We start from the raw sequence: 12,025 nt of genomic DNA on the forward strand, positions 1-12,025 counted from the left end.
TGCTCCTAGAAGGGATTAAAGCCAATTAAATAAAGATCTGTCTTATAAATTTATGTAGTTTTCAAGAAAATTTCCAAGCTTGAGAAAAGATGATTCCATAAAAGTAATTACAAAGTACTAACATTTCACTTTTTTTTTTTAAACATGGGAAAAGAGTGATAGTCAATGGGAGAGGTTTATGAGGATTGGCATAGTAAATATTGGGTGCTATGCTTGGCAGGTTAATAAATTATTTTTTAATATCACTGATAACTAGACAAATAATGTGAACTAAATATAAGCATAATAGATTACAATAAAAATATATCTTTCAAATCACTAAGGGTAAAAAGTAATGAGAACACACATTGGAAAGTTTTTAAAACAGAATGTAATGGATAATCCCAGTTTTACAGATACATTTTATACATATGTAAATATAAATTATTCATATACATTTATTAACTTATTTGATTTAAAGATAATTACTTTTAGGTTGGTTGGCAGATATTTACAGATTTTTCATTTGTTTTTATTTTACACATTTTTGACAACAATTATCAATTGTATAATTATACAAAACAATAAATTTTTACTAGTCATGAAATGTAAACTAATTTTATAAACATACAATGACATGGATTAATACTTCTAGAGAATTTTAGCTACTAGAGTGTTCTCAGTGACAAACAAGAGAAATTAAACTTGATTATTTGTGAATTACTTAAGTCAATTACCTTTATAATATATATAATGAAAACAACATTAAAGAAAGGGAGGTTTAGTTGTGTATTTATGATGTATTCAACTTAATACACAATGGAAATTGAATATAGTCAATATAACATGGGAATTGAGGGAAAATAGTCAAGGTGAGCCTTAAAATTGTACTGTAATGTAAACGCATGCATTCAACATTATCATTTTTTTTAAAGATTTTATTTATTCATGAGAGACACGGGGAGGGAGAGAGAGAGAGAGAGGGAGAGAGAGAGAGAGGGGGGCAGAGCCAGAAGCAGGCTCCATGCAGGGTGCCCAATGCGGGACTCAGTTCCAGGTCTCTAGAATCATGCCCTGGGCTGAAGGTGGCGCTAAACCGCTGAGCCACCTGAGCTGCCCACATTCAACATTATCATAAAGAGGCAAAGATCTCAAGATCTCAAAGAAGTCATATTGAAAAAAATGTTCAAAGCAAGGGCAAAATTGGGTTTCATTTTGTTTTGAGTCGTCCTTAAGAAAAGTACACAAATGCAGGAATTAACATTTTGAGAATGAACATATCTGATATTGATTTTAATAATTTTTAAAACTCAACTGTAACATACAGCATTATATTAGTTTCAGGTGTACAATGTAATGATCCCACAGTTCTATACATTTCTCAGTGCTTATCAAGGCAAGTGTACTCTTCACCTCCTTCACCCCCCTCCCCTCTGGCAACCACTGATTTGTTCTCTGTATTTAAGAGTCTGGTTTTTGTTTGTTTGTTTGTTTTTTGTTTTTTTTTGTCTGTCTCTTATTTGTTTATTTGTTTTGTTTCTTTAATTCCACGTAAAAGTGAAATTGTAAGATATTTGTCTTTCTCTGACTTACTTCATTTAGCATCATACCCTCTAGGTCCATCTGTGTTGTTACAAATGGCAAGATTTTATTCTTACAATAATTCTTATCCACAGATTTATAATTGAATGAGAAAGGATGTTAAGAACTTGCCTACTGTTAGAATTTCAACAAGAAAATTAGTAAGAGATGACACATGTTTGCACTTTGGGCAAGAAAGAGCTTACTTCCAATTATGGGCTGATTTAAGGGATATTTAAAGTTGATTTGCCTGGGCAGCCCTGGTGACACAGCGGTTTAGCACCGCCTGCAACCCAGCGTGTGATCCTGGAGACCAAGGATTGAGTCCCATGTCAGGCTCCCTACGTGGAGCCTGCTTCTCCCTCTACCTGTGTCTCTGCCCCTCTCTCTCTGTGTCGCTCATGAATAAATAAAGAAAATAACTAAAAAATAAAATAAAGTTGATTTGTCACCGGGTTGATGATTCTTTACTAAACAGTTGGAAGCTCATCTTAGGAGAAAAGTTAATCTGTTTACAATTGAAATTGGATTGAGAAATCAAAATATCTTTAGATTTCAAAGTTATGTTGCAATAGAAACAAGGATTACATCCTAACTCATACAAGTACTCTTTTATAAAAAATCTTGTATGTAAACATTTTTTATTCCAAATTTTCCTCAGCAGAGTTAAGTAGAAGAATCTTATGAGCTAAATGTGCTAGAGCCTATTTTGGTCCTTGGAAATTGCATTTGTCACCCACTTTTCCCTTTCCAATACCCATCCACCACAGGCTGACTCAATAGGTGGAGCAGGTGTCATGAATTCCAGTGAGCTCATGAAGTGTTGAACGTTGTTCCCATTGCAGTCGTTACTGCACTCTTGTTCTTCAATCCTTGTGGGAACTCACCATTCTGTGTTGACTTAAAAATTTAGTTGATTTGTACAAGAATTTAGACAATACTCATTGTGAGTTGCATTATTTTGTTCTGGTCTGATTATATTAAAGTGAATGAATCAAAGTTTAAGAGAAATGATAATGCTTTTGTGACCAGATATTTCAGGTACTGAAAGTCTCTTGAAATTGACTTCTATGTTACATTGGCTAAGCATACAACTTTCACTTAGGAAGCTTAAAAGCTTCTAAAATTTGAAACCATTTTCTTCATCATAATACCATATATGAAGTTAGTCTCTCGTATGTAAAGTTTTAGGAGAAGAACTGAGGAAAGTCTTTCAGTATCTTCTTACACTCAGTTATAACAAAGTGTGGTGAATTCAGGGTTTGAGGAACACCTGGGTGGCTCAGTGGTTGTGCATCTGCCTTTGGCTCAGGTCGTGATCCAGGCGTCCTGGGATTGAGTCTCAATCGGGCTCTCCACGAGGAGCCTGCTTCTCCCTCTGCCTGTGTCTCTGCCTCTCTGTGTCTCTCATAAATAAACAAATAAAAATCTTAAAAAAAAAAAGAATTCATGGTTTGAAATCCATTGGTTCTTATTCCATAAATTAATCTCCTCTTTGTTTAGTTAGACTCATAGGCTAGCAAATGATTTTCTCTTATGTAGGTTAAGTATTGTTATGAAATTTTGTTGTATAATTAAAAGAATAAAGCTAAATCACAACTATCTGTATGTGTAGGTAATTCATTTTTCCTGCTCATCCCTAAACTTAATTTGAGCTCACTTAAGTTACTGAACTTACATGAATTGTAAAGAAAGTCTGGTGTAGTGGAGGAAACATGGACACTGGGGAAAGACTCCCTCAGTTTTAAGCCTGGCCCTCCACCTCTTTCATATATTAGTAGTATATAACACTGGAAAAATTAATAAAAACTAAAAGGTTCATATTCTTCATCTATAAATGGGGAAAAAGATAAATACTGCATAGGAACATTTTGAGGGTTTAATGAGGCAATGTATTTTAAATACCTGATATTATTTAGTTCATGATTGGTATAACAAAGTCTTTTCTGCTTCTGATCATCTTTTGTTGAAAGTTCTAACCAGCTGTGAAATAAGTGTTCTAAAGCAGGCACAAAGAGAAGAAACCTAGATAATTCACAGACAAAAAAAAAAAAAAAAAATCTTGCAAATGACTTTGAGAGAATTAATCTCTTACAAATGAGCATTCTGGGATCCCTGGGTGGCTCAGCGGTTAAGTGCCTGCCTTTGGCCCAGGGCGTGGCTCTGGAGTCCCAAGATCGAGTCCCACTTTGGGCTCCCTGCATGGGGCCTGCTTCTCTCTCTGCCTGTGTCTCTGCCTCTCTCTCTTTCTCTGTGTCTCTCATGAATAAATAAATAAAATAAAATCTTAAAAAAAAAAAACAAATGAGCATTCTGTGACATTTAGGATTTATGTATGTATCCAAACTCATCAAATTGTGTGCATTAAATATGTGCAGATTTTATATATAAATTATACCTCAATAAAACAAACAAAAAACCCCATAAATAATTATTCAAGAGATTCCTTGGAAAATATGGTGAAATAATAATGTGTTATCCAGATTATCATTTTTAGTGTTAACTCATTTTCTTATACCTAATTGTACTAGATTTCACAATTCTGTTAATAGTTATCAAAGTAAAGCAATGTGTAATGTAACAATACAGGCAAATACTCCTGAGAATTATGTTCAGTGAGATATTTTTAAATTATAATTACATCAACTGTTGAAGAGACTGCTATGTATCTGTATCAGTTAGCTGCTACTTTAATAATGATATATAACAAACAGCACCACAGCCCCACCTGTCCCAACTCAGTAGCATATAACAACAAGCTTACTCTTACATTCACAGGTTTGCAAGTTGATCTTGGTTGGGCTAAAATGAGTTGCTCTGATTCAGGCTATGGGTTGGCTGGGCTTGCTTCCAAACTCCTAACTGCTCAGGTTTTGGTCTATTTCACATCTCTCTTATCCTCTTCAGGGTGTGCTCTTTTCAAGGTTAAGGAAGGTGTACAAAGGCAAGCCAAAAATCTCTAACTACATTAAAATTTTTGCGTTCATCACATCTGTTAATTTTTCCTTTGACCAAAGTGAGTCATATGACTGAAGCCAATATCCTTTTTAAGATTTTACTTATGAGATAGCACATGAGGTAGAAAGCATGAGTCGGGTGGGGCGGCATGGCAGAAGGAGAGGGAGAAGCAAACTCCCCCACTGAGCAGGGACCCCGATGTGGAGATTGATCCCAGGATCCCTGGATCATGACCTGAGCCAAAGGCAGATGCTTAACCAACTGAGCCACTCAGGCACCCCTAGCCAAAGCCACTATTTTTTTTAAATTTTTTTTTTATTTATGATAGTCACAGAGAGAGAGAGAGAGAGAGAGAGAGAGAGAGGCAGAGACATACGCAGAGGGAGAAGCAGGCTCCATGCACCGGGAGCCCGACGTGGGATTCGATCCCGGGTCCCCAGGATCGCGCCCTGGGCCAAAGGCAGGCGCCAAACCGCTGCGCCACCCAGGGATCCCAAAAGCCACTATTAATAAGATGGGGAAATATATAGCGCTCACTCCCTATGTGACTCCACCACAAAGTCATATGATGAAAGGTATAGATACATGGAGAGAGTGAAAATATGAGAAGAATGATCCAATCTACTACGATGTTCACCATTTTTTTCCCTAAACACTTAAATCATATTTCACTTGTAGGTTATTGGTCTCAAGTGTCTGAATAATGCCAATGCAATGTGGTTAGAAGTGATGAATACCAGTTCCATGCTTGGCTCATATAAAATATTCTCATGCTATTCTCATGTATTCTCTTTACTTGTCTGCTGGCTAATTGTGGAGGGCACCAAGGCCTGAGAATAATATGCCTGAGTTAGACAACGGAATGAACCTGGACCTTCACTTTATATAATAAAAGTCCCTAAAAAGCCTCACACTGGTCTATGGCATTGGGGATAAATAAACTTGTGTGTATCTATTCATACTTTTGGCATTATTTGTAATAATAGTCAGCCTACTGTATTTCACTCTGCAACTTCTTTAAATCTGTTCTAAATATTTAAGAGTCTTCAATAATTTGATTCATGACTCAAACAAGAGATAAAAGATCATTCTCAAATTCCATCAAGAAAGTGGGGCATCTAATAGGACATGATTCCTGAGGCACTTCATTTGGCAGATTGAGGGGAGAAAATGGTTATAGACTTTAAGCCCATTACTCATAATAGGGTGGATTTCAGTAGATGCATATACATATTTAAGGTGCTTTCAAGCTGAGTTATTTGACAAGTGTGGTTGGGGAAAAATTTGAGAAGCTAGGGGCATAAGTTTTGTTCTTTAATCGAATTCCTCTTCCCCTACCAAGATTATTACATATACATGGCAAATAGTTCAAACTGTGAAAAGGATATATAATTAAAAGCTAAGTCTCAAAAAAACAAAAACAGCTAAATCTCCATGTCTTCTTTCTAGATATAACTGCATTAATGATTTCCCATATAAATCCTCAAAAATTTTTTCTTCATGTATACCCTGCATATGTCTTGTGGTGATTCTTAATGCTGGTGTAAATCCTGATCTCTATACTTTTAAGAATTGAGTGTTAGACCTACACCTTTTTATTCACTGCTGTGTAACTAATGCCAGATGGTACCTTGACAATATCTGAGGTGATGCTGTGTGACAGTACCTATTGTGATGATCAGAATTCATGCTTCAAAGATTTTATGACTTGCAGAAGATGCCAAATTTCCATCTAACCAAAAATATTATGTTCATTCCCGATGCAATGTTAAAATATTCAAATTTACTTTGATTTATTTCTACTTGGGAATGCAATCTGGAATTTAGGGAATGTATGCTTTCTGTAGCAAAATGATGCATGATTGCAGGTGAAATTATGTAATTTCTGTGAGTAGAAGAACAAGGGTGTGCAATCTGAATCGAAGCTGTTCCCCTCACTTTTCCTTAAGTACCTTAGGTGAGAGATTATTTCTGTCCAAGTGACAGGGTCTTCTGTATACCTCTACCTCTGCCCTTAGGAAGTGCTTAGTTAGGGGCTGAGGGTCCAGTTTCCAAAACTGCAAAACACACTTTGTGTGAGGAAGAATTGTGAGAGGTCATTTGTACCACTGGCGTCCAGATGGCTTTGAAATTTTGAAGAAGCTCAGTGTGGAGGCTGTTTGGAATCAAGGGCAGATTTGAAACCATATGGGACTGTTTTAGTCTAGAAAAGTTAAAATTTATAAAGAGGAATGACTAAAAATAAACCTACTCTTGGGCAGTGGCTAGGGGAGAAGCAATCTCTCAGAGTTTGGAATACTGGGTTCTTGGCTCCCTCTCATAAAAATGTGAATTTTCTCCGCCCTCTGCTCCCCTTTCTTGGCCTTCTGTGACCCTCCATCACTTTGCTTCCTGCTTGCTTTCTCTGAATGGGGACTTTATAATTTTGTTGTTTACTGTCTGTGGTGCAGGGACTGTTACTGTCAGGTCTGTTGAAAGGCTGCCATGGAAAGGGTCAGCATAGTCATTTGTTTTTATGGAACCTCCTCTCTACACTGGCAAAGCCCTAAATCATACCTTTGTTCTAGTAGACAAAGTAATAGACAAAATGAGTATTTAAAACAGGGGGAATAAAACATCACTCAAAAATCCCTAACAGAATTGTTTATTTTACTCTCACCTGTAATCACAAGTAGAATTATTCTTTATTCACAAATACAGTGAATCTAAGCTTTTAGCTGAGCATTTAGTGGAACATCTACCCAGTAAGCTTTGCTTATGTTGCAGACAGCTACCCTGAGGAGTGATTTGAATTTAAATGTGATTCCCTTATTAGTTTCTGCTAACTGCAAATATCCCAGGCACTTAATTAAGTGGCTGAGTAATGTATGAATGCTCACTTCTGCTTGTCATGCAGAACAAAGTGATGTATTTATATTCCATGCACAATATGAAATTTAATGACACGGGCAACAGTAATTTAGAAAACCTTTGTTTTTATTGTCTTTGTTTTTGCTTTAGCAATTTCTCCGCTTTGTCATAGTTTGGCCAGGACAGTGATAGAAGACTTGGTCCAAATGTTAGCTGCTGGCAGGTGACATTTCCTAATAAACCAGAGGTTCTTCTGTGCCATCTAATGACTTAAAAGATGGGTGGGTTTTCATTAACAGTGTTATTTTGGCTTCTGTTCCTTACTATAATTTTTAAGTTAGTAGCAGAGAACAATTGTTTTATTTAGCTGTTTAACCATTGAAACAAAAGGGAAAAGGTAGATTATCCTAGGGTTGAATTGAATATATTGGGTTGCAAGGTAGACAAATAAAAAAGCAACCAGTACTGCTTTTTGAACACCAGATTGTGAGCAACAAAATATTGAGGCCATGTCTCCTGACAAGTGTTTCACAGAACCTTTTCATGTCTGTAGGTTTTCAAATCCAAAAAGCCAAGACTTTTTTGTTTGGCATTCAAGGTCAGTCCCAAAGCCTGGACCCCAGTTTCCCTAGTTCTCTCTCTCTCTCTGTCTCTCAAGCTCATGTAATACTTCAGATACCTTTAAGTTTAATGTTTGTGTTTTGGGCTGTGCATATGTTTGTTCATTTGGACAGCTGTTTGACTTGTCAGAAGGTGGTACAGAACAGAAGGAATTCATGTCCTCTCTATTTCAGTTCCTTTGCTCCATGTGTGGGGTTGGGAGGCTCCTTTAATTGGAGTCTCAGCACTCTCTGTTCTGGAAATCCTAACCTCAATTAGTCAATTCTCTTTATTTAGACAATTTCATTTGTTTCTTAATGGACTTCGGTGGGTGATGAATTGGGTCAAAGTTGCAGCATATTACTTTCTGATATAAAATGTATTTCATAGCCTGAATTCTGTGCTGCAAGAAAGCTGCAGTGTTCATCTGAACTACAATTCCTGACTGGATGGGAAACTGTGTGTAAACGATGTACTCCTGTTTTCACATACCTGCATCATCTCATTTCTGTCCCCTCCCTGATCCGCACCAACCCCCCAGCCACGGTCCCCCCAGGCCCACCCTAACCACCGCAGAGTGACGTCAGGCTGCTGGGAGAGCAGGTCCTGATGGAGAAGCCCCACTGCACAGTCAGTTCTTGGCAGCGCTTTTCCTTGGTGTCTCACTCATCATAAACTATTCTGTGTAAAATGGTTCTTACACTCGGCAAAATTCCTAATTCTCATTTAGACATATTTCAGTCTGTGCTGCTCTTGTCTTATCAAACCCCCAATTTTAGGTGTGTTGACAAGTCACTGAACAAGGGAGTGTGAAAACACAGTAAAAACAGCCCAAATGCCAGGAGCTCTTCTGATCTCCTAATTTCTGTGCACCTGCATTTGATGGCCTTTCTCCCCCTGGCTCTGAAATCAAATCTTCTGTCTCAGCCCTTTCAGCCACTGTGACCTCTCACCATATGCCCCTGACTGGACAGAAGCCCAGGCTGGCTGCTTGTGACCAGAGTCCACATATGTTGAGGGGAGGAACCCCGGAAGGCCACTGACAGTATTCCTTTAGCCAGCAATCCCTTCAGGGAAAATAAAGGTGCTTCCTATGACTGCTTTTATGCTAGAGACTTATTCAAACTCCAGCTAAAAGTGACCATGGCCAGTGATGGCACCTTCCCTTAACCCTCCAGCTATAGTGCTCAGCTGTGGATCTTACTCATCTCGACAGGCAAATATCCTTCTCCTTTCTTTTCTTTCCTCTTTTTCTTGTCGTATAAAGAGCAGTGTCTCTCAATATTCAAATAATCAGCAGTGACAAGCCCCGTTTGACTGTTCACTTCTCCAGTGAGGCTTCCAGCTTTTAGGCATCAAGATTAGTGAGGCTGTCTTCTGGGTGGACCAGTTTGTTTCTCAGTGACAGAAGAGCATTGCCTGGGGTGTGCACTGGGTAAGGCTTGTCAGTCGAGATATAATTTTGCTCTTTTGATGGATTTTCCAAATATTTACTACAAGCTAAAGAGACTAGAAATATATATGCCCCTCTGTCTCTCCTAGCCACATTAGATTCTTTTTATTTGAACATCTGAGCATACCATAAGAACAGAATATCAGGGTTGAAAAGATACTTAAATGTTCAATCTATATATCTGTCTGGTGCTTCAGTCCTAGTCATAGAACCTTTCTAAGTGTCATCTAGCCTAGGTTTGAATGCTTTCAGAACCAGGAGACTCTTACTCTTCAAAAGCAGATACTTGGTTTTGGATAATTCTGTTAAATAGGGTGTGACTACCCCCCCCCCCCCCACACACACACAGACACACTGAGCCCTTGCCACTAATTCACCTTTCTTCTCTCTTTGAGTTTACCATTGGGGTTTGGAGGATAGATGAAAGATGGAACACTTACTGTTTCTTTACAAAGTCCAGCTCCAGCTTCCCATAAAAGCCTATCAAGATATTTTTTTTATCATGATCTGATACGCAAGGTATTTTTCTCTCCTCCTGATTTGGCATCTGTAAGTGTGATTGGTACACATTACTGAGAAGGGGCCTTAAGTCTATAGACTTAAGTGGCTTGTGGGTAAGATGAGCCTGGGTTCTAAGCCTGGCACCACTGCATAACCCATTGTCCAGACTTAGAGTTAGTTACTGGACCTCTATGAGTCTGTTTCCTTTTTTATGGTAAAAGTTCTGTTTATTACCTCCAAACTTAATATAACCATTAAAATGTTTAACAACAACAACAAAAAGCACAGGATAAATTTTGAACTATTTTCCAGATATAATTGTTTTAGCATCAGAATCAAGTAGTCATTTTCTTAAAAATCACTTTATTAAGGTATGGTTAACATATGAAAGGCTGTACATGTTTAATGTATACAACTTGATGAGTTTGGTGATAAATATATGTCAACCCATCATTACTATCAAGGTCATAGACATATCCATCATCTTCCAAAGTTTTCTACCATTCTGTTTATTATTATTGTTACTGGGATTTTATTTTTGTTTTAAAAGCCTAAGATTTTTATCTATAAGAAAGGAAGATGTAGATAGTAGTACTTCATAGGGTGGTTTCCAGGAGTACAGGGGATGATATAGAAAGGATGCTTTGCAAAAGCAAAGGATGCTTTGCTTTGCACGTACATGGGATTTAATAAATGCCATCATTATTACTATTATTACTTCCTATCTTATGTTCAAACTGAGGGTCAAACTGTTTTTTTTTCAAGATTTTATTTATTTATTTGAGAGAGAGAGAGCACATGTGTGAGTAGGGAGAGGGGTGAGGAATCATGGGGTTGGGGAGAGGCAGAGGGGAAGGGAGAGGGAAAGGAAGAGACTCTCAAGCGGACTTAGTACTCAGCGTGAGCCCGACAGAGGGCTCCATCTCAGGACACTGAGATCAAGACCTGAGCAGAAACCAAGAGTCAGACACTTAACCAACTGAGCCACTCAGGTGCCCTGAGGGCCAAAATATTCTTGAGGAGAGGAACAAGGCCAGTCTCTCTCTCTCTCTTTTTTTTTATTTTAAAATTTTTTTAAAGATTTTGTTTGTTTATTCATGAGAGACACGGAGAGAGAGGCAGAGACAGAGGCAGAGGGAGATGCAGGGTCAATGTGGGAAACCTGATGCAGGACTCGATCCCAGGATCCCAAGATCACAACCTGAGCCAAAGGCAGATGCTCAACCACTGAGCCACCCAGGTGCCCCAAGGCAGTTTCTTTTAATATATGTATAGATATTTCTCAGATTGGTGTGGATCAATTTAGTAAAATATCTGGATTTTTTTTTTCAATAGTTAAGAACATAGCTAGTTGTACTAGCAGCCAACTAATTTTTATCCATCTTTCTCATACGATTATCTTGAGAGAGTTTTTCAATCTGCAATAAAGACTTAAAAATAAAGGTAGCTTGTTAATATTTGCTCTCCATGAAACTAGATTATTAAGACTCACCTCTTCCTTTTCTTTTTTTTTAAATCTAAGTATTTATTTTACTAAGTTCCTTGTAGTATTTTCTAGGAAATATTTCAAGCAGAATCTTCTTCTTTTACATTTTTGAAGATGCTAACTATATTATCTATCTCCATTTGTATAATCTTCAGTATTCTTTTTTTTTTTCTTCATCTTCAGTATTCTTCTGTGGTCACCTGTCATGCCAATAATATGTTTCACAAGTGTTTTGTTACTCTTGTAGGCATTCTTTAAGCTTCTCTTCCATCAATGTTGTTTTAGGATTCTTAAAGTTGAGAGTTGTTAAACTAACTAGGCATTGTTAAATGATGAAAGGACAGCTATAACAATTTTATCTTAAGACCTAGACTTTGTGTCTCTTTAGAACCTGAGACTCAGAGAGTGATTCAGTAAAATAAATGTTCAGAAATGGAAAGAGACACACACATTCAAGTAGTCTATGAAGTATGTTCATTAGTTATTGTGATATAAAACAAAGTAAGAAAAATTTATTGAGCATTATGCGCCAAGTATTGTTTGAGCTCATTTCATAAACCTTATTTTATTTGCTTTTCCAAACAACCTCATGATGTAGAGTGACATTCTGACTTTTC

This window comes from Vulpes vulpes, chromosome 6, assembly GCF_048418805.1.
Source record: "Vulpes vulpes isolate BD-2025 chromosome 6, VulVul3, whole genome shotgun sequence".
Taxonomy (NCBI): Eukaryota; Metazoa; Chordata; class Mammalia; order Carnivora; family Canidae; genus Vulpes; species Vulpes vulpes.